This window comes from Equus asinus, chromosome 11 (assembly GCF_041296235.1).
Source record: "Equus asinus isolate D_3611 breed Donkey chromosome 11, EquAss-T2T_v2, whole genome shotgun sequence".
NCBI lineage: Eukaryota > Metazoa > Chordata > Mammalia > Perissodactyla > Equidae > Equus > Equus asinus.
The window spans coordinates 7,287,278-7,310,390 of record NC_091800.1 but is presented as its reverse complement, the minus strand read 5'-3'; the positions used below and the strand labels follow the sequence as shown (position 1 = coordinate 7,310,390).

The following is a 23,113-nucleotide window of genomic DNA, read 5'->3' as shown; positions in this document are numbered from 1 at the left end:
GGCGAGATCAAACAGTGGGAGTCAGTGCCAAGCCTGAGCAGCTGGTCAACCAACCAGGACAATCTTAGGGCTTTCCTTTAGGGAGGCCATACATTTCTTTGTTGTTTAACTCAGTTTGAGTTGGATTTTCAATTAAAAGCAAACTGAGTCAGAAGCAAAACACAGATGTGAAGAGCAAACCATCAGTTGCAGGATGGGGAGGATCAAAACTCAAACCGGTTCTTTCTTCTGTCTCCCAAGGAACCTAATTAGCAGTGTGTTCTCACACATGGAGGCAGTTAATTAGGAGTACTCGCTACTGGGTGTGATGGTCGCCTTACTCAGTTTGCTCTTTTTAGATAAGTACCACTCTGATACTAGGGCAGGAACTTTGTTTAGCAACTATCAGGAGAAAATGGTGCACAAATCTTAAGTGTACATCTTGGTGAATTTTTAAACATGTATATATACTTTTTTATCAATCACCTATACAGAAAGTTATTAGCACCCTGGAAGGTTCCCTCATACCTCCTTCCAGTCAATGCCCCCACCGCCTGCAAACTTTACTCCTCTTCCTCTCCTGTCACCATAGATTACTGGTGCTTGTCCTTGACCTTCATATTAAATAGTTCATGGAGCATGTACTTTTTCAGATGTGATTTCTTTTATCGTAATGTCTGTGAGAATCATCCATGTGGATGCACTTACCAGTGGTTTGGGTTTTTTCTTACCACTATGCAGTGTTCCATTCATTAACATCCCATTATTTATCTGTTCCTTTGATGGACATTTGGATTTTCCTGTTCCAGGGTCTTAATGAATAAAGCTGCTATGAACGTTCTTGTACACGTCTTCTTGCAGATCTAGGAGCTCATTTTTGTTGGGTATACACACACAAGTGGAAATGCTGGCTCATAGAGTATATGTATGTTCAGTGTTTGTAGAATGGCAGTTTTCCAAAGTCGTTGCCCCCATCGTATCCCACTGCATGAATGCAGGTTTCAGTCATTTCACCTCCTCTCCGTCACTTGGTATTCTCGGTCCTTTTTGTTTTAGCCGTTCTGGGGCGGGTGCAGAGACATCTCACCCTGGCTTTCACTTGCGTTGTACTGATGACTGTACATGATGGTCAACATCTTTTTAATACTTACTGTCTATTTGGATGTTTGTTAGCTGCGTGTTCAAGTTTTTTCCTCATTTAGTAAAAAAGTAAAAATAAAATAAAATTGGGTTGAGTTTTGCTGTTTTTGGAGTTCTTGGAATATGCTGAATGAGCACTTCAGATAGATGGATTGCGGACTGTGAATTGCCTTTTTACTTTCACTGTCGTCTTTTGTTGAACAGAAGTTCTTAATTTTAATGAAGATCAATTTGTCAATCTTTTCTACTGTGGCTCTGCCTTCTGTGTCCTATTTAAGAAATCTTTGCCTGCTAACAATTTTAAAAATATTCTTCCATGTTTTTTCCTATAACTTTTTGATGGGCATTTGGGTTGTTTCCAGTTTGGAGATGTTACAAATAAAGCTGCTAGGAACATTTATGCAAGTCACTGTACAGACACACGGTCTCATGTCTCTTACGTAAACACCCAGGAATGGGATGGCTAGATCTTATGGGAGGTGTATGTTTCACTTTTTACGAAACTACTGAACTATTTTCTAAAGTGATTGTATTGGTGTTGGTTTTTAAATTTTATATTTAAATTGGTTCTTGCTAGTATCTAGAAATACAGTTGATTTTTAGATCTTGACCTTGAATTCAGTGACCTACTAAATTCACTCATTATTTCTATTTGTTTATAGATTCTTTTGGCTTTTCTAGATATGCAATCATGCCATCTGTGAATAATGGAAGATTTACTTTTTCTTTCCGATCTTTACTCTTTTTTTTTCCTTCCTTTTATACTGGTTAGATCTTCCAGTACAAATGAGTAAAAATGGTGATAATAGGTATCATTTACGTGTTCCCTAACTGACAGGGAAAGCATTCCATATTCCACCTTTAAATATGATGTTCTAGAGTTTTTATAAATATGCTTTATCTAATCCTGTTTACTGAGTTCTGTGTTTATCACTCAGTCTGAAATTTTTTGAAATGCTTTTTCTGCCTCTGCTGAGATGATCACATGGCTTTTCTCTTTTACTCTGTTAATATGATAAACTACATTGATTGATTTTCAAACGTTAAACCAACTTTTCGTTTCTAGAATAAACACCTATAATGCTTCATTTTGACAGCATTCCTAGGAAAAGGAGGTTTCCATTTAAATGAAGCTTATTATGACCTTAAGAACAAAACTCTTCCTTAATACTGTTTTGGCGGGGCAGGGAAGGGTGGAATATTTCTAAGTTGTTTTGCTTGCTTTCGTGCCCTTTTAATCATAATACACTGAACACAATTACACTTTTTCCTATTGACTCAGAGTTATTCTCATAGACATTTATTCCACATTACATTACATGACTTCTAGTCTCTGCTCTGGTTGATGAATTAATGACACTGGTTACAATTTGCTATAATATTTAAAGGATATGAAGTGTATTCAATAACTACACAACACACTAGGTGTGGTTTTTATTGTTGCCGCTGATTTTTTGTTGTTGAGTACTTAAATTGCTTTTTTCCTGTTTCTTGCTATTTGACTTCCAGGCATTACTTCTTGCTGCTTTTAGTGGACTTGTTTCTGGCATTCTCTCTCTGTCTCTCTCTCAATTTGATTTTCTAATAAGAAGGAAACAGCTAACTAGTCTTGTTAAATCCATACGTAAAGTAAGAGTAACTTGGTTCTGAGTGAGGATGTATCTACCATTCCTGGAAGAAATAAATTCATGGTCATCGTATTACTTAACCTGACTACCTAACGTCCTTGTTCCCTTATTCACATGTTTTCCATCCTGCGTCAGATAGTTGAGATTGATGGATAAGTGAATATTATATTTAACTATATCACAGGCCAAGCAGTGTGGACTTAATTCACATTTGAACAATTGAGAGCAATAATAGTCAAGTCAAACACCAGTAACACACACATTTTATAGAAAATATAAAAACTTTACATCAAATCAACATTTTATATATAATTTTTAAATTGTAGTTTATAAATTCAATTAATAAGTTCTATTTATAAAAACAAACCATGTCGATTAGAAATGTTTTTTAAAAATGCAACTCCTCAAGAATAAATTATATGCTCTTGTCAGCAAACTTATCCCCTGGCTCTGCTTTCTTTATAAGTTTGTTTCCTTTATTCTTTGCTTTACCTGCTGGGTCTCCAACCTAATCATTCACCAAATGTTTATTAAACACTTAATGTATGAGTCCTGTTCTAGTTACCAGGAACGCAAAGTGGAAAACACCCCTCCAGTTGTTCACAGTCCGACATGATGGTTCACATCTGGGGTGATTTCCTGTGCTGCCTTCTTCCCTGGGGCCTTTGGCAATGTCTGGAGATGTTTTTGGCCGTCACAAGTTGTGTGGAGGGGTGGTGCTCACTCGTGCTACTGGCATCTAGTGGTTAGAAGATTTCTCTACCCACAGGATTGCTGCTAAACATGCTACATTGCGCAAGACAGTCCCCACAACAGAGAGTGATCCAGCCCCACATGTCGTTAGTGCTGAAGCTGAGAAATCCCGGCCTAAAGTGATGGCAAACACACAGACAAGTATAGAACAAGGGGTAAATGTATTAACCAATGATGGGCTGTTTTTGAAGATATATTCTTTCCTCTATTGGTACATTAAAATGTTTTTTTTTTAATCATGGAAAATTTTAAACATACACAAAATGGAGAGAAGATTATAATATACTCCACGTACCAGCTTCAACCATTATTAATGTTTTATCAATCTTGGCTCATAGACACATGCCCCTCCCACTTTGACAGATTATTCTAAAGCAAACCCAGACATCAGATACTTTCATTTTTGACTACTTCAGTAGTTACCACTAAGAGATAAGAGAATCTTTCTAAAAATGTAAATTTTTATTTTTAGTCACAGCAAAAAAAAAAAATCCTTAATTCATAGATGCATCCTTTACATGAAAAAAAACAAGTCTTGTTCAATGTTATCAATACATATCTGGCCTACCTTGCTCCCTGTGTCTTCTAGTCTTGAGGTGAGCAGGAGGAAGGTTGAAATCCTTCTTTGTGTACGTTGTCGATTTGCAGTCTATCAGAAGACTCCACGTTGATGGATGCTATTAGGCCAATGATCTAACCTGCAAAGCTTGCCTGTTTTTTTTACATTGGCACGATCCATAGATCTGATGAAAATTCTGCTGCACATTCAAACTGTCTGGTTAAGACAAGATTAACAACTAGCTGTGTCCCTATTCCAAGTTCCTTATTCATGCATCAGTACAGGATGTGATTTCTCAACCTGCTTGGCTGTCTTCACTAGGAACAAACTAGTCCTCACATAGAATTTCTCTTGGCTCTTGCACTGGGGAGGTGGAGGCACTGGCGCTTGTATGTGGTAGGAGAAGACAACTGGGGAAAATCCAAAATGGAACTCATGAAACTGAGTCAGATGCCCCCTGACTTCCTGTCCCTTGAAAGCACAGTTGTGTCCCTTCACTCCAATACTATTGAACGCAGCATGAGGCAGACAGCCCATGATGCCTGTACTGATGCTCTTGCGCTACTTCTATTTGCCTGTGGTCTAAATGCGTTAAGGTAGGCCCACTCTGCCTATTTGGCAGGCATATTCTGGGGGCTCACAGCATAGTCTTCCAAATTGCCCTCGATCGAGGCCCCAGATTTCCAGCTCCTTGGCCCATGAAAGCTCATCACCCAACAGATACACAATTCCTGTCTGATACACACAGTTCCTTGCCTTTTACAAGAGAATGCTACTCTCAAAAGCTGTGCAGCCTTCTCCTTAAAATGATACTCATCATATATATACATATTTAAGAGGTGAATCCAACAATTCGTGAAAATCTCATCCAACAATTCACGTAAATCATGGTTTAAGCAGAAACACCAACAAGCACTTAGCATCTCTGTCTCCTATAAGTTCACAGTTGGATGGTATTTGGTCACCATTTTCCTTAGATTGGAAGTAAAAGCCAAGGGATGGGATAGATAGCTCGTTACTTCTTTACCCAAAGTGCTTCCTAATATGACTTACAAAGTGCTTTATCCAAAGTGTTCATGAATCATTACAATAAAAATTATATTATTGTAATGGTGATTAACCCAGGTGGTAGATCCCAAATGTGTCTGGATTTTCATATATCCCTGGATGCTTTGTGTCAACAAACATATTAGTGTGGGCCAGAGAACAGTGGGTAATTGTGTGTATTTGTGTGTGATTTTATGTGTAAGTCTTAATGGACATTTGATTTGGGAGTGGGGTAGTCGCTATTTATTTAGAAGCTTCTTTTTGAACGTTTTAGAGTTGACTTATCCTAAAGGGTAATGGCTAAATGTTGACTGGCCAGTGTCAATTAAGTCCAGTGACACGATCAGACCTGACATTTACTTTTGGACTGAATTTCAGGCCTATCTTTCAGAAGGCAGGCCTGTCACCTACATGGACTTTGGTCTCCTTGGGGCCATCTATTTCCTTTAACCTATCAGTTGCATTGCCCAGAAAGCCCTGTTGCTGTTGGCTCCCACTGTTAGCACTGCCTATTAGGAGTGATGTTCTGATCAGGGGTTCCCTAGTGAGCTCCTGGAAATGAGGAGAGTAATACTTAGCATTTAATTCCCCAGTCTTTCCCACTTGTAGGGCAATCATTGATTGCCCAAGGGAAACTGAAAACTAAGGTTGTCAGCAGCAGGTTTGGGCCTTGGGTGGCATTTTCTCTTTTAGCACTCAACTTTTAGGCCATGGTCATTTGCAAATGCCTCCCCATCCCAATGGACATATTTTAAGGGAAATGTGTAGTGAAGGAGATAGGTCGTTTTTTCTCTCAACATTTTAAGTTGCTGTTTTAAGGGTCTCCTGATATATCTCCCCCTTTGAGTGATAAATGTTCTGTATTGTGACAACATGGCTGCAGCCTGTTTGTCTCACTTTGCGCTTTCTTCTCCTTCCAGGTCCTTGGCACCAGCTTCAGCTGCAGTCTGACTCCAGTGGGTATGATTCCAGTCCTCCTTTAGACTGACCTACCGTGAGGAAACGTCCAAATGTAGAGGTCTAGTTTATGTTTTCTTCACGTGACAGTCCAATGCAAATATTCCTGGTTGGTGAGCAGGAAAAAGGTTCCTGGGGTGACTCTGGGGCCCAGGATTCTTCTGTCTCTGGCTCCTCTTTCTCTTACGAGATTGAAATGCTCTGCCTGTAGGAGATACGGAAAGAGACAATGGAAAACATACCTGTTTCTTAACCGCCTTGCTTTGAATGACACATATCACTTCCACTAACATTCCCTAGGTAAGAACTAATGACATGGCCATACCTAGATGCAACAGGAGCTGGGAAATACAGCCTTTGGAAGTGCAGCTACTTTCAGAGACAACTCTCTTCCATGGAAGGGAAGGAATTGTAAAATTCGATGAATAATCGTCTGCCTTTTGTCAAATTCCTTTGGCCTGTAACACCATTTCTCCTCTTCACCATCTATCAAGATCCTACCTATCCTTAAAGGCTCAGCTTAAACGCCATCTCATTCACAAAGTCTTCCAAGATTTTGCTGTTGGAATTAATTGTCCAAGCATTGATTGTATGCTTGGCTCATGCCTCTATTTTGGTACAAGAAGTTGCTTGTTTCCCTGTCTGCCTCTCCAACTACAGAGGGTGCTCCTTAAGACCACAGACTGGAAGTTGTTTCTCTCTATACCTCCCACATCACCTAGAATAGCCCTGCACACTCAAATCAACGTTCCCTCAGTTATTCTGAGAAATGATATTAGAATTTAAGCACTTGAGCATTAAGTGTATAAACTTCCTCAGAAAGTATGACATTGGTCAATCAATAAACATTTGTTAATTACCTGCTATGTGAACCTTTATATTAATAAATATTACCAATAAAAGAACTAAAAATAGTGATAATTTATATGGCGAGGAGGAGGAGAGAGGATGATGAGCAGGGGTGAATAAAACATACCCTCAACTGTCATAGCAGAAAGTCAATAGTTAAATCGTAAAGCTGATAAACCAAGAAATAACTGTGTACAAAGATTATTAGAGAAAACTAGCTTCTAGAAACACTAAAAACAAATCGTTAAATATCTGATAAGAAGTTAATATCCAAAACATATGAAGAAGTCCTACAAATCAATGCAAAAAACCAAATAACCCAATTGAAAAAATGGGTAAAGGACCTGAATAGGCATTTCACCAAAGAAGACATATGAATGACCAACAGGCACATGAAAAGATGTTCAACATCACTAATCTAAGGGAAATGCAAATCAAAACTACAATGAGATGTCGCCTTGCTGCTGTTTGAATGACTATTCTCAAAAAAAAGCAAATGATAACAAGTGTTGGTGAGGATGTGGAGAAAAGGGAATCCTTGTGCACTGTTGGTGGGATTGTAAATTGGTGCAACTACTATGGAAAACAGCACGGAGGTTCCTCAAAAAGTAAAAAATAGAGGGGCTGGCCCCGTGGCTGAGTGATTGGGTTCTCATGCTCCGCTGCAGGCAGCCCAGTGTTTCGTTGGTTTAAATCCTGGGCGCGGACATGGCACTGCTCATCAAACCACGCTGAGGCAGCGTCCCACATGCCACAACTAGAAGGACCCACAACGAAGAATATACAACTATGTACCCGGGGGCTTTGGGGAGAAAAAGGAAAAAAATAAAATCTTTAAAAAAAAAAAAATAAAATAAATAAAAAATAAATAGAAAATAGAACTACCATATGTTCTAGCAATCCTACTTCTGGGTATTTATCCAAAGGAAGTGAAATAATTATCTCATAGAGATATCTGCACTCTCCTGTTTATTGCAGCGTTGTTCACAATAGCCAAGAGGTGGAAGCAAACTAAAAGTCCATCGATGGATGAATGGATAAAGAAACTGTGGTATATGTATACAACAGAACATTATTCAACCTTAAGAAAGGTTGGAAATCCCGCCATTTGAGACAACATGGATGGATCTGGAGGACGTTATGCTAAGTGAAATAAGCCAGACAGGGAAGGACAAATACTGCATGATCCCATTTTTATGAGGAACCTAACATAGCCAACCTCATAAAACCAGAGTAGAATAGTTGCAGTGTTACCAGGGGCTGGCGGGGAGGGAAATGGGAAGATGCCAGTCAAAGGGTGCAAAGCTTCCGTTATGCAAGGTGAATCAGTTGGAGATCTGCTGTACAACACAGAGCCTATAGTTAACAATACTGTATTGCATACTTAAACATTTGGTATGTTTGGCATCGTATCATATCATAACATTTGGTATGGTATATGGTATCATATGTTAAGTGCTTTTACCGCAAAAGGAAAAAAGATTGTTTTAATTGAAATAAATAAATAAGGGAAACTTCTGGAGGTGATGGATAAAATATGGCCCAGATTGTGTAGTTTCAGGGGTGTATACTTATCCCCAAACTCATCAAGTTGTATACATTAAGTATGTACAGCTTTTTGTGTAACCATGATACCTCAATGAAGTGGTTTTAAAAAAACAAATGGTTACAAGTGATTACCTTTGTGATCAGGACCAGGCATAGCCCCCTATTCAATTAGGTTTTTTAAATTACGTGTGTAGTTACCTTTGATCAGTTATCTTTAAAACAACATAAAATTTACAATTAATTATCTTTTAATTTTTAAAAATGTTGCGAATTTATTATAGCTATTTTTATCATTATATCATCTATTTTCTTCATTTATGTATGTTAAAAATAAATGCTATTATGCAAAGGTCTGAAATTTTGGATGAAAAAAGTTATTTTCTTGTTTGAAATATATTGAGAGATACGACAATCACAGTTCAGAAAAGATAGAGAAAAGTCAGTAAAATTAGTGGGTTTTTTAGGATAATTTTCAGAGCCCAAATTTAAAATATCTGGAGAAAAATGGTCAAATGAAAAATTTTCTTTCTCCTTTCTACTTTATTAATGTATGATGTATGTTTTTATATATGTTATGCTTTATATATAATACATTCTACTTTATATATTATATTATATAAATATATAACTGTACAATAAACATATAACTATATAAAATATATTACAAATATATAATATTAATAATATGATATTATGTATTCATATTCTCTTAAGGTCAGCCTGGAAATTCACATGTTAAGTATGAGTTTTGTACTCAAAAGTGCACAGCCTTAATCTTGGGACCTAACGTAGCTACATATCTAAGTAATTAGCAATCTGAAATAATTCTGTTTGAGAAAATCCCTTTAAAAAAGTCTGGTTCTACAAAGAAGATCAAATGGGAGGGTCAGTTCATATTACAAAGATGCATTGCTGGGCTTCTTTAAATAGTGGCTAACACAAAATTCAATTAAACGTTTAAAAATTAAATTGATGCACAGTTTTTTAGGAACGCATATATTATTCCGAGAGTGTAGTCTCGTAAAAAGCAAGTGCTAGGAAGGGTGTGATTACTTAAAAATGTGTGATGAATTTTCTGCCTCATTAACAAACGCAAATGCTCTTTTCTTTCAAAGAAAGGCAGCATAGTAAAACCGTTTCACTGTGTAAATGGATAGAAGAGCAGATTCACAAAGATCTGAATATACACTAGCTTTTATTTCCTCCACGTGCTGCTCACGGAGTATCCACTTGGGTGGAGTAGAATTGGGATGGAATCACCAAAATTCAGGGCTAGAGACCTGTGATTTAATTTGTAACTCCATTTTCAGATTTCCCAGGAGTTTAGAGGATTGTAATCCCACGGCCAGTAACACTAAGGCATTTGAAACAAGACTAGACCATGCATTAGAAAGTCATTTCCACTGGCCAACCACTCTGTCCATTGTATTGGTTTTTATGGTTTATAGAAAACCTTGGTTGTGGTTGGCAAACAAATTGATTTCTGTGGAAAAATTTTGTCGGGTAGGAAAAAGAACTGGGTAAATCAAAGGGATATTACTCCTTCTAAGATGCTCCTGAGTCTATACTGGCATATTCTACGGTTTAATCAGAGCTCTCAGTCACCATGGTTTCCAAAATAAAAGGGAAAATAAATTCACGTGTCTAATTCCTGCCCCTTCCCACTTCCCTTTCATGGAGCTTCTTTATCATTTCATGATTTTCACCAATTATAGGGTTGAATGCCTATCTGCTGGAGAGCCACTGATGCACAGAAAACATCCAGTCTTAGATGGCTTTTTAGATAAAACTTAAGATAGTCTTATGCACAAACAAGACAGAATGAAGGATGTTCCTATATATACATATATATATAAAGAAATATATATATAAAGAAATATATATATATACAAAGAAAAACATCAAATGATGCAGGCTTGGTGAGCCAAGGAGTTGAAAGAAAGATTTCTTGGACTCTCAAGGTCTGGCAGTAGTGCTCTTTTATTTAGAGAATAGCATGGGGATAGGACCCATGGGCAGTAAAAAGCTGCCAGGATGGGGACAGGGCCCATGGGCAGTGAAGAGCTCCCAGCACGGGAACAGGACACCTGGGCAGTTAAGAGCTGCAATGTGTTGAGGGTTAGAGCTAAATTTATAAGGCATAGGTATGTGAGTTATCTCTTTACAAGACAAAGGAAAGAATATGTAAAAAATGTCATTAAAATGGTATCAGTGCAGGTGGGGTCTGGTTATTGGCTGGTCCTATAACTTTAGATAAGAATCAGATCGGATTAAGTCAGGATGTCTTATGCTTCCAGAGGATGTTGGTGGTGCAGGGAGTCAGTTACATGAGGTTACCAGACAAGCACAATAAACAAGAGTAAGATTATTATGCAGACTTAAGTCCTTGCCTTCCCCGTTAAGAGTTTCTAGAGATAAGGTCATCCCCCCTTCCTCCTGGTGCGGAGAGGGAGACACCCCTACAGATGGAGATTTCCCTTACAAAGGTAAACGTCTCCCAACAAAGGGCAAGCAAATTCCGCTCCTCAGAGCCTCCTTCCCGTCTGCAGTTTTCAAAAGTAACCAGCCCAAAATGATCCTCATCATCAAAGATGGGCTGTCAGGCTAAACTAATGGCATATTATTATTGGCAATGGTGTTGAGTTTTATGGAGGGGTGTAAATGTCACAACTGCATGTATTAACTTGTCCAAAGAGAGAGGTACAAAATTACACTTTTGTGCTTGTCCAAATAGAGAAGTACAAAAATACATGCTTTTGAGCTAAGAAAATCAGCGTATGTGGGAACTCAATGAATAGAAAGAGAATCACACTTAGGGCAATTTTCCTGTGTCAGTGTCCTGTGAGTCTGCTGAGGAGCTGAGGAATAAACATATCTAATTACATCTCATTGAGCAGCTGGGAAACAGTGGCTCCAAGGCCTGCTCTTGTCCATTCTCTGTGGATGAGGACGGAAAATGTTTGTTGTACAATGTAGGTGACGGTGGGTGTGAAGAACCCATTCTAAACTAAAGAATATTTCTTAGGTAATATACTAATATCCATCATTCTGGGTTTTGCTTTGAAGATTAGTATATCTTTATATTTTAAAATTTTTGAATAGAGGATGTAGTTACAGGGTTCGATACTTCTCCAAATATAAGAAAGTAAACGATGACAAGCCTTCCTCCCGCCTCTGATCCTATTCATCCAGCTGTCACCACCCCTCACCTTTGTCCCTCAGATAAGCACTGTGACTAGTTTCTTGCCTTCAGAGTATTCTTTATACACAAGCAACTGCAAATATATATTCTTATTTTCCTCTCCCTTTTTCTTTATACAAATAGTAACACACTACGTACCTTCTTCAGAACCTTCCTTCTTTCAATTAACATTTCTAATTACCGTTATGCCATATCAGTACACAGAGCGCATTCTCAGTGTCTGTTTAGGTTGCAAAGTATTACACGTATAGCGTTTATTTATTTATTCAACCAGTTCTCCGTTGTTAGATATTTTGACTGTTAGTTTTTTGTTTTTGTTTTTTGCTATTAAAAACAATGCTGAGATGGAAAGTTTATACTGACATAATTTTGCACTTGTGCAAATATGTCTGCAGAGTAAATATCCAGGAATAGAATAGCTAGATCAAATGCAGTTGGAATTCTAATAGATGTTGTAAACAGCTGTCAACTAGAGCTGGTACCAATTTACTCCTAAGAGCTGTGTTTTGTAGAACCCGTTTGCCCACAGCCTTTGCCATGTTTTTGTTTTCCTACCTGATAAGTGGACCGTGATTTCTCAGTGTTGTTCTAATTTGCATTTCTTTCATTATGAGAAAAGTTGAGCATCTTTTCTTATGTTTAAAACTCTATTGTACTGCTTTTTCTGTTAACTGCTCTGGTCATTTTTCTATTGGGTTGTTGGTCTTTTCCTTATGGATCTCTAGGAGTAGGTTATTCTATTCCCACTTCATCTTTTGTGTTTTTTTGTAATATAGGACTTAAAAATTTTTTCATGACTTCTGGATTTTAAGTTATAATGAGAAAGGCCTTTATCACTCCACAATTACAACAAAGTCTCTCATATTTACTTCCAATGCTTCCATGACTCCATTTTTACACTTAGATCTTTGATTCATTTGGATTCTATCCTGAGGTATGTCGAAATGTATGGATTCAACTGTATTTTTTTTCCCAAAATGCTACCTGTTGTCCCAAAACCATTTATTAAATAGTCCTTTTCCCCACTGATTTGAGAAGCAACTTTTGTTATAATTTCTCATAAGTATTTGCATGTATTTCTGGGCTTTTTCTTCCGTTACATAGTTTTCTCCAATTCATGTGCTAAGACCATGAGTTTTTTAAAAAATTAATGCTAATAATTTTGTTTTAATATTTGCTTTTCTTTTTCAGAGTTTCCTAGCTATTCTTGTATGTTTTTCAACATGAATGTTAAAATTGGTTTGTTTAAACAATGAAACAACCGCAACAATAATAGCAAAAAAACAATAAAAATACCTTTTGGCATTTAATTTGTAAATTAACTAGAGAATTGACATCTTTATGATGTTGAGACTTCCCATCCAAGTACGTGGGTGTCTTTCCATTTGTTTGCCTTCTTTTGTTGATTTTGAAGTGTTCTTAACATAGTTCCTGCAATTTCTGGTTTGCTAATTCCAATGTATTTTTTCTTTTTCGTTGCTGTTGTGAATGGGCTCAGTATCAATAAAGGTTCCAATAAGGAAACAAATGACACTATTTAAGCTGGATAACTTGAGGAGACAAAGAGAAAGGTAGTATTTACAAAAATGTGAACAAGGTATAGAAGAAGCAAGAGGACAGAGTAGTACCTTTGGTCCGGTAACAGCAGTTCTCGGGTCCTTTATTCCACACCCAGGCGTGAATGGTTGAGGGCAAGGAGGAGTTGCTGTAACGCTGAGCGGAGACTCTGCTGCCTTTTGGAGACAAGAGCTATAACTTTGTCAAGGGACACCTCTAGCACACCGTGATCCCTCCAGAGAGAGAAAGGGTAGAGGAGGAAATAAATATGCGACCTCCCTTTCCTCCCTCCCTTTAGATCTCTCCTGCTGGGGCTTTCCATTGGTCAATCCCAACCAGAGGCAAGAGGCCAGGAGAGCCCATTGATACAGCCAATATAGTTAAGCCTTCCTGGGTAGAGAGCAGGGTGGGGTCAGGTGGAGAACAAATCTGGAGGGCAAACAGGATATCCCAGGCAGCATCCTTTCTTCTGTTGAATCTTCTACTCCCTGTTACTTTTATATTTGAAAGATACTAATTTTCACATATGTTTCTTTTTGCATCTTTTGAGGTATAATTTGCATTCAGTAAAATTCACAGATTTTAAGAGTATAGTTCGATGAGTTTAGCAAATGTGTACAATTATGCAAGCCCCACCAAAATCAAAATTCTTCTGTGTTTGCTTGCACTTATTCTCTTCTCCCCACCTCTGGTCTAAGACCACCATTCATCTGCCCTTTGTCACTGTGATTTTACCTTTTCTGGAATTTCATATAAATGAAATAATATGTTGCTTTTTGTGTCTGGCGTCTTTCACTTTGCATGTTTTTGAGTTTCATCCATGTTTTTGCATGTATCAGCAGTTTATTCTATCTTATTGCTGAGCAGTATTCCATTGCCTGGATATACAACAACTTGTTTACCTATCTACTAATTTATGGCTATTTGGGTTGTTTCCAGTTTGGGGCCAGTAAGAACAATGTTGTGATGAACGTTTGCATACAATGTCTTCGTGTGGATATATGTATTTATTATTGGTCATATAGTTAGCAGTCGAATTGCTGGGACAAATGTTAAGTGTGTGTTTAACATTTTAAGAAACTGTCAACTTGATTTTCAAAGTGAATATACCATTATAGTATAACCACTAACAATATGTGGATATTCCGGTTGCTCCATCTTCAAGCCAACACTCCATATTGTCAGGCTTTTAAAAGTTCAGCCACTCAAGTGAGTATATAAGTGGTATCTCTTCGTTGTTTCAATTTGCTTATCTTTGATAACCAGTGATGTTGAGCATCTTTTCATTATTTGCTGATCATTTATATATATTCTTTTGCCAAGTGTGTGTTTAAATCTTTTGTCTGAGGGGCTGGGAGGTGCAGCAGTTAAGTGCACACGTTCCGGTTCGGCGGCCAGGGTTTACTGGTTCGGATTCCAGGTTGGACATGGCGCCATGTGGCATGCCATGCTGTGGTGGGTGTCCCACATATAAAGTAGGGAAAGATGCACACGGATGTTAGCTCAGGGCCAGTCTTCCTCAGCAAAAAGAGGAGGATTGGCAGATGTTAGCTCAAGGCTAATCTTCCTCGGAAAAAAAAAATCTTTTGTCTGGTTTTTGATTGAGCTGTTTGTCTTATTGGTAAGTTGTAACAGTTCTTTATATGGTCAGGACACAACTCCTTTGTTGGATGTATTGCAACTATTTTTTCTCATTTTATTTTCTGAAGAAGCTCTTTTGAAGATCAAGAGATTTTCGTTTTGGTGAAATCCAGTTTATCAACATTTTTCTTTTACTTCATTCCTTTATGTCTTAATAGGAAATTATTGACTAACCTACTAACACAAATATTTTCTCCTAATTTTATGCCTAAAGTTTCAAGAGTTTAGCTCTTAAATTTAGGTGTAGGATCTATTTTGAGTTCTTTTTTGTATATGGTAAAAGATAAGAGTCAAGACTCTTTTTCTCCCCCCAGTTTGAATAGTCATTTGTTCCAGTACCATTTGTTGAAAAGGCTATCCTTTGCCTCATTGAATTACTCTGCCCCTTAGTCAAGGATCAGCTGACTGTGCATGAGCGGATCTATTCCCGGACTCCCCTCTGCTCCACTGATGGACGTGCCTTTCCTTACGTCAATACCACACCCTCTTGATCACTATAGCTTTATAGTAAGGCTCGAACTCAGGTGGTTTAAGTTTTCTTTTTTAAAAAAATATTTGGCTGTTTTAGTTCCTTTGCATTTCCATAGCAATTTTAGAATCCACTTGTCAATTTCTAAAAGAAAATGCCTGCTGTGACTTTGATTAAGATTGCATTGAATCTATTGATTGGAGGAGAATTCCTATCTTAATATTGAGTCTCCAATTCATGAATATGTCATATCTCTCCATTTATTTGTCTTCTTTAATTTCTCTCAACAGTTTTGTAGTTATCAGTGTACAGATCCTCCATACCTTTTGTTAAATTTACTCAAAGTTTTTATGCTGTAAATGGATTTGTTTTCTAAACGTCATTTTCATTGTTTGCTGTTAATATATACAGAAGTAAAATGATTATTCCATATTGATCTTTTACTTTGTCTTGCTAAATTGGCTTAGTTCTAGTAGATTTTGTACATTTCCTTAGGCTTTTATATATACATGATATATATATATATATGATATATATATATATGATATATATATATGATAATGTTGACTGAAAATAAAGACAATTTTATTCTTCCTTTATGAATTCTATGCTTTTTATTTCATTTTTTTTCTTGCCTTATTGAACAGTCCAGGACCTCCAGTATAATGGTGAATAAAAGACGTAAGAATGTATATCTTTGTCTTGTTCATGTTCTAAGGTAAAAGCATTTCGTTTTCACCGTTCAGTGTGATGTTGCTTCTAAATTTTTCAGAGGTGCCCTTTTTAGGTTGAGGATATTTTATTCCATTCTGAGTTTGCTGAGAGTTTTATCATGAATGGGGGTTTAACTTTGTCAGATACTTTTTCTGCATCTGTTGAAATGATCATATGGTTTTTCTCCTTTGTTCTATTGCTATGATGAATTACAAGAATTGATTTTCATATATTAAACTAATACTCCACGTCTTGGACAAACCTCAGTTGATTGTGATTCATGATTCTTTTAATATATTGCTGGATTCAATTTCTTAATATTTCCTTAAGGATTCTTACATTTATGTCCATGAGGAACATTGGTCTATGGTTTTCTCTTCTTGATATGTCTTTGTCAGGTATTAAATCAGAATAATGCAGTAGAGAAGTATTCCCTTCTCTTTTTCCTGATATAATTTGTGAGAGATTGGCATTATTTACCCCTTAAATGTTTGATAGAATTCACCATGAGGTCATCTGGAACTGGGGATTTCTGTGGCAAGGCTTTTAATTAAAGATTAAAATTTTTATTTGTCATTGGACTACTTGGGTCTTCAGTTTTTCTTGAGTCTCTTTTTGTAATTTGTGTCGTTCAAGAAGTTTGTCTATTTCATATAAGTCATGGAATTTTTTGGCATAATTATATTCACACTATTCCCTTATTATCTTTTTAATGACTGTAGAACTGTAGCAATAATCCTCTTTTCTGATAATGCTAATTTGTGCATTTTTAATTGACCAGGTTAGAAGTTTATCAGTTTTGGGGCCGGCCCAGTGGCGCAGCAGTTAAGTTCACACGTTCCGCTTCAGTGACCCGGGGTTCGCTGGTTCGGATCCTGGGTGCAGACATGGCACTGCTTGGCAAAAGCCATGCTGTGGTAGGCGTCCCAAGTACAAAGTAGAGGAAGATGGGTGCAGATGTTAGCTCAGGACCCGTCTTCCTCAGCAAAAAGAGGAGGACTTAGAGTAGTTAGCTCAGGGCTATATCAGTTTTATTGATATTTGCCAAGAGCCAGCTTCTGATGTCATTGGTTTTCTCTTTAGTTTGTCCATTTTCTATTTTGTTGATTTCCACTGTTACTTTGATTATTTCCTTCCTTCTACTTACTTTGGGTTTAATTTGCTTTTATTCTATTTCCTTACGAAGGAAGTTTATATCACTGAATTTATTCATTTCTTCTTTTCTAATATAAGCATTTTAACGCTACGAATTTTCCTCTAAGCATTATTTTCACTGTACCACACAAATTTTGATATGCTGTATTTACATCTTTGTTCAATTCAAAATATTTTCTAATTTCTCTTTTGATTTCTTCTTTGTCTCAGAGGTTATTTAGAAGTGTGTTTAATCTCTAACATTTGGGGATTTTCCAGGTAGCTTTTTGTTATTGACTTCTAGTTTAATTCTGTTGTGGTCAGAGAAAATACTCTGAATAATTCCATTGCTTTTATTTTTATGTTTTATGGCTCAAAATATTCCATATGTTCGTGAATATTCAATGTGCACTTGAAAAGAATGTATGGAGTGTTCTGTAAATGCCAATTAGGTCAAGTTGCTTGATAATGTTGTTCAAGCTTATATCATTACTGATTTTCTGCCTCGTTTAATCAATGTCTTTCAAGTTTTCTCTATACTGATTTTCTATCTATGTGTTCTGTTATTATCTGAAAGAGGATGATTTCATCTCCACTTATAATTATGGATTTGTCTATTTCTTCTTTCATTTTTGTCAATTTTTAATGTGTTTTGGAACTCTGTTATTAGGTTCATATACATTTGTAAATGTTATGTGTTTCTGCTTTATGACTTTTGTATCATTTTGAAATTGCCCTCTTTGTCCCTAGTAATGCTTCCTTAAAAACTATTTGTCAGTAACAATATAGCTACTTCGGCTTTATTATGCTTACTATTTCCATGCTTTGTCTTTTTCCCTTCTTTTACTTTCAACTCATTTGCATCTTTGCCTCTAAAGAGCATCCTTTGTAGACAGCAAATAGGTGGGTTTTGCTTGTGTATTTCACCTGCCAATCTCTGTCTTCTGATTGGAGTGTTAGTCCACTTACATTTAATTATTGAAATGATTTGTCTGCCATTTTTCTGTTTGTCACGTCTTTTTTTTCAATCACTGTGGTCCTTTCTTCCTGCCTTTATGTATTAAACAAATGTTTTTTAGTATATTGTTTAATCTATTGGCTTTTTAGCTAATGTCTTTTCATTAGTTTTTTGGTGGTTGCTCTAGGATTACAAAATTTGTTTCTTAAATGTCATTCGCAGTTGTTTGCTGTTAATATATAGAAACAAAATGATTATTATATATTGATCTTTTATCCCAGATGATATTCTGGAGCTTTCGTGCCCTCTTCCTGACCATGGGATCTTCTTAGATCTTACCTTTATTTGGCGTTTGTGCAGTGGTCAGTGTTCGTGAGGGGTGGTAACATTTTCAGGGGTCATAATACCCTTTTAAATAGCTGCATATATATTTATTTCCAGAAAACACTTTCTTTTTCTTTTTTTTTAGGGCAAAATGTTCCAGTTTTCCTCATTGTGTGGCCGCTTTCATTTGCAATTCATCCGCAAGAACACTTCCCTACGTCCACAATCTGTCAACATCAGCTAAGCTTATAGAAGCTTTACCTTGTAATTGGGGTTTAGTTTCCCTCTAAGATAACAATTTGAAGCAGATGGCCTTAATTACCAACAATGGGGAGCTGAACCCATCAATTAGTGCCAGCAATTCTGGCCCAGGATATTGTCAGTATATTGATGAGTGACTGGGAGAAAGAAGATATTTTTATCTTAATTCTATGGCCCATGTTGTATAAAGGGAACAAGATCACAGCAAACAGATGAGAAATATAAAATATGAGATTCTTCCAATTGAGAAGATATTAGTAATTGGAAAAGCCAGCTAAAATACGTTAATCATCTATTTAAAGATGATTACTACACAGCAATAAAATGGGGTAAACTAACACACAACATAGATGAATCTCAAAAACCTCATGCTCAGGCACAAGGGAACGCGTCCTGTAGGATCCCATTCTCATACAGCCTAACAACGGTCAACACTGATCAATAGGGATGGAAACCAAAATAGCAGCCGCCTCTGGGTATGAAGAGGAGAGACTGGAAAGAGACATGAGAGAACGTTCTAAGCTGAGAGAAATGCTTCATTAAGGTGGTAATTACACAGTTGTACACATTTCTCAAAGCTTGTCAAACTGTACACTTAAGATGTGTGTGTCTTACTGTATGCAATTATACCTCAATTTAAAAAAAGATGATTACTATCTTAGTTCAGTTCCCTTAGACTTTATCAGGGAATTTTAAGTTTACCAGGAAATGCTTTTGAGACAGGAACCAGCCTAACGAGACAGGGCCATCTGCAAGGCCCCTGGCCTAACAAGATAAGGCCCCTAACCAATCAGAGAGCTAGGAGAATCAGATAGAGACCACCGGGATCCACATTCCGCAGCCTCAGGACTTTCCTGGGCTGACGCAAGCGCCCTGGGGCCCAGGAGTCCACTGAAGGTGACTCTAGCCCCATTAGCATAGTAAAAATCACACCCAGGGGTGGAGAGCCAGCATGCTAATAATCCATGCACTGCACGTGGTAGCATGCTACATGACAGCACAGGTGCAAGCACAACCCTCCTCTACATGCGTTGACAAGGCCCTCCTCCCCAGCCTGTGCTTAATAAAAGCCCCGCAATCCTGCTCCCTAACCAGCTGGTCACCTGCCCCTTACCTTTCCGCACCTGCTCCCTTGTGCTTCCCCTGTGCACAAGCTAATAAACTTACTCTTCTGCCCCTGCTTGTTGTCTCTCTTGATTTCCATCCTAGGGGACAACAAGAACCCAATGCGCGGGTAACACTTTCATAAAACCAAACTTTTCCTCTGAGAGAAACTTTTGTGTAATATATCTTATCATGACTAACACACAGAGAGGTCTTGGAAAATGTGTAAGTTCTCTAAACCGGTTTCAACCAGCTATGTGAATTTGGCTGACTTAATTTAGCCTCCAGAGGTATGGCTTTCCTGGAAGTAAACTGGAGATAACAAACAAGACCTTGCTGGGTTGCGGTGTGGACTGGAGCTATTACACATATTGAGGGCCTGGCAACACGTAGTTGGTGATCAATAAATGGTAGCTAGCCCTGTATACAGCAAGGTGATCATATCCTTTGCATCTTTCTTTACCTTACAAAGGTAGCGTCTTGGCTCTAAGGAATTGTTTCGTCTGGAACGATCTCACGGAGATTTTTGATGATCCTTCCACTCGTGCAAGTTGTTGTCTTAGAGTGTGGTGGTCCCTCTTTGTCTGGGGCCTTGTGGGAGGTCGGAAGGGGTTTTCTCTCTCCTGGACTATTTCAAAGCCTCCTCAGAGATCTACTCAGAACCTCCCTGACCCCTGTCCACACTGCTGCCGGGCTGTCCCTTTCAGTGTTCAGCAGGCTCTCACTCCTACCCAACTCCTCCTCAAAGAGCTCCGGTAGCTAAGGGATCTCCATAACCGGGCCTCCTCAGCACTCGGAGTCTGCCCACCTCTCCCAGGTCTGCTCGCTCCCAACTGTATTAACCATGCTTTTAACTTCTCTACATTGATGCTGTGACATCTACAAAATGGCCACTAGCTGTTCCCAGGTCAGCCCTGCTCCACCCCAAACCATCTGCAGACTTCAGAAAGCCCAGACCAAATGTCCTAACAGCCACAATCACCATGAACTTCATGCGGGCACCACTTTCCAACATACCTGGCCAATCCTCGGCCCACTTACCCTGCCTTACCTGTTCCTTCTTGTGGAAACCGCCACCAGGCGCTTGCCCATAGGTCACTTTCTCCCTCTGCCTTGTGGCCAACCCCAGTGCTTCCTCAAGTGGCCCTGGGTGGCGGGCAGAGAACACAGGAGCCCGTGAGTCTGACCAACTGTAGAGCTCTCTCCGGTCTCTCTCCTGACTGCAATCTGGTCTCATCACACGGCACCTGAGGGAATAAAATGGTTAAGCCACCAACTCCCCTTGAGGTGGCACATGCTGCAGGCCCTGTGGTGGGCACTCTCCTCCCCTCACCAGCATCCCGCACTTCTTTGCTGGAGCTTCTCTCACCCAAGGAAGTCTTTCCTGAGCGCTCCGTGGGCCCCACCCACCTACCCAGATTCTAAGGGCTCTGTGTCTCCCTCCCCCACAGCACTGCACTTCTCACAAGTGTGATTCCACGATTGCTGGTGTCATAATTAAGCAAGCTCTGTCTTTTCCAATAAACCATAGCTCCAGGAAGACAGAGATCATGTCTATTTCTGCTCTTTGCTGTGTGGTCAGCCTGAGGCAACCTGAGCATGCACACAGTGCTTATCACTTCATGTTGACTGACAGCACATTGGACTTCACACTATGACATTTGGGGCATGAAAAAGATCAAGTACCTTTTTTTTTTTGCTGAGGAAGATTAGCCCTGAGCTAACATCCATGCCAATCTTCCTCCACTTTGTATGTGGGTTGCTGCCACAGCATGGCTGATGAGTGGTGCAGGTCCACACCCAGGATCTGAACCTGCAAACCCAGGCCACTGAAGTGGAGTGTGCCAAACTTAACCAGTAAGCCACAGGGCCAGCCCCGAGATCAAGTACCTTTGCGTGAAGATTCTGAAAATGATTTATGGCAAAAGAGATCATATGAAAATTGGAAGGCAGAAAAAAGATTTTTAAAAAGTAAATGAATATTTATCTGTCCAAGAAAGAGCAGAAGATGAATTCAAAGAGAAAAGGAGTGAATAGAATTAGGACATGAGATTTGAATTTTTTTATACTCTCCTTCTCAATTTATGTTTTTTTAAATTTCTTTCCCCATTCTACTCCCCCTTTACATATGTATGCTCCTGGGCACACAGACAGACTACTTTTTATAAATTTTTTTCTTTACAGGAGTGAAAGATTCTGTACTGTAGGTGACTGAGACTTTTCCATTTGTCGCTTATGCTCCTTTCAAGAAAACCGTCTTTATTAACTTCTCTTGGTTGATGTAAACCACAAAAAAGCTGGATTCATGAAATTATATTACACATAGAGTTAAGTCACAAATGGATTTCTTTTTAGTCTCTCTTGAAATGAGGTTTTCTTACGCTCTAAAGGTTAGATTTAAAAAAATTTTTATATTGTAACATCCAAAACTTATTAAAACTAATATCAATATATTATATTCTCTAGAGATATTTTTATGAACTTTTTTTAGATCTTATGACCTCATTAAAATCTTATGAAAAGTATAGGCTCTCTGGAAAAAACACACTTATGCACATTCTCAAAAATTTTACTTACAACTTTAGGGGGGTCACAAAACTCCCGAAGCGCATACATTGGCATCCATGGCAGAGGCCATGGAGGAGGCCTTGGAGGCGGTTCGTGATAGATCTAAATTCTAGCAAGGAGTATATAATTAGAAACTCTCAACCTTGTAAACGTGATCTCAATAAAAAAAATTGTCATTTAAACATAAACATTTTCTAGAAGAGCTGAGAGTGCTCTGCAGACATCCCTCACACACACACACAAAGAGCTCAGAGCAGCCGGGGGGTCCGGGGAGCATGAATTAGGTCCGCACCCAGGCCCCCTCGTGAGCTGGCGGGAGCAGCAGCAGTAATGACCACCGTCCCCATTACCGAGGTCTCTGCTGTGCCAGCTCCCGTGCTAAGCACTTTACAAATATCCTCTGTCACCCGTGGAACAATCTTGTGAAGCGGGCATTTTAAATTAGTTTTTATTTTATCAAAGTAGTCAATGCACATCGGTTAAAAATTTGAATATGTAACTCTCAAAACAGAAGAAAGCAGTTACCTGCCCACACCTCTCCCCGCTCTCATTTGTCCTTTTTGGAGGCAACCACTTTCCTTCAATGCTTTTGCTTGTGTTTCCTGGCCCTTAAATACGCCCAGAGCTCTAAACATTGCGTGTGTACTGTTTTCTTTTTAGTTATCAGCTTAAACGTGATTTATTGACCTCCTATACTTCTTATCTACCATCATATTCTCTG

The 23,113-nt window shown here is 38.3% G+C and overlaps 1 long non-coding RNA gene across 1 annotated transcript in view; it reads right to left on the bottom strand.

Moving 5' to 3' along the window:
• Window positions 1–3,103: 3,103 nt before the first annotated feature.
• LOC139046594 (uncharacterized) overlaps window positions 3,104–23,113 on the bottom strand; it is a 49,032-nt gene continuing 29,022 nt past the window's right edge. Inside the window, exons 2-4 of the long non-coding RNA XR_011506832.1 lie at window positions 20,876–21,071; window positions 13,291–13,452; window positions 3,104–6,268 (exon numbers count right to left, since the gene is read on the bottom strand). This is a non-coding gene — a long non-coding RNA (uncharacterized lncRNA). The remainder of the gene's footprint in view (window positions 6,269–13,290; window positions 13,453–20,875; window positions 21,072–23,113) is intronic.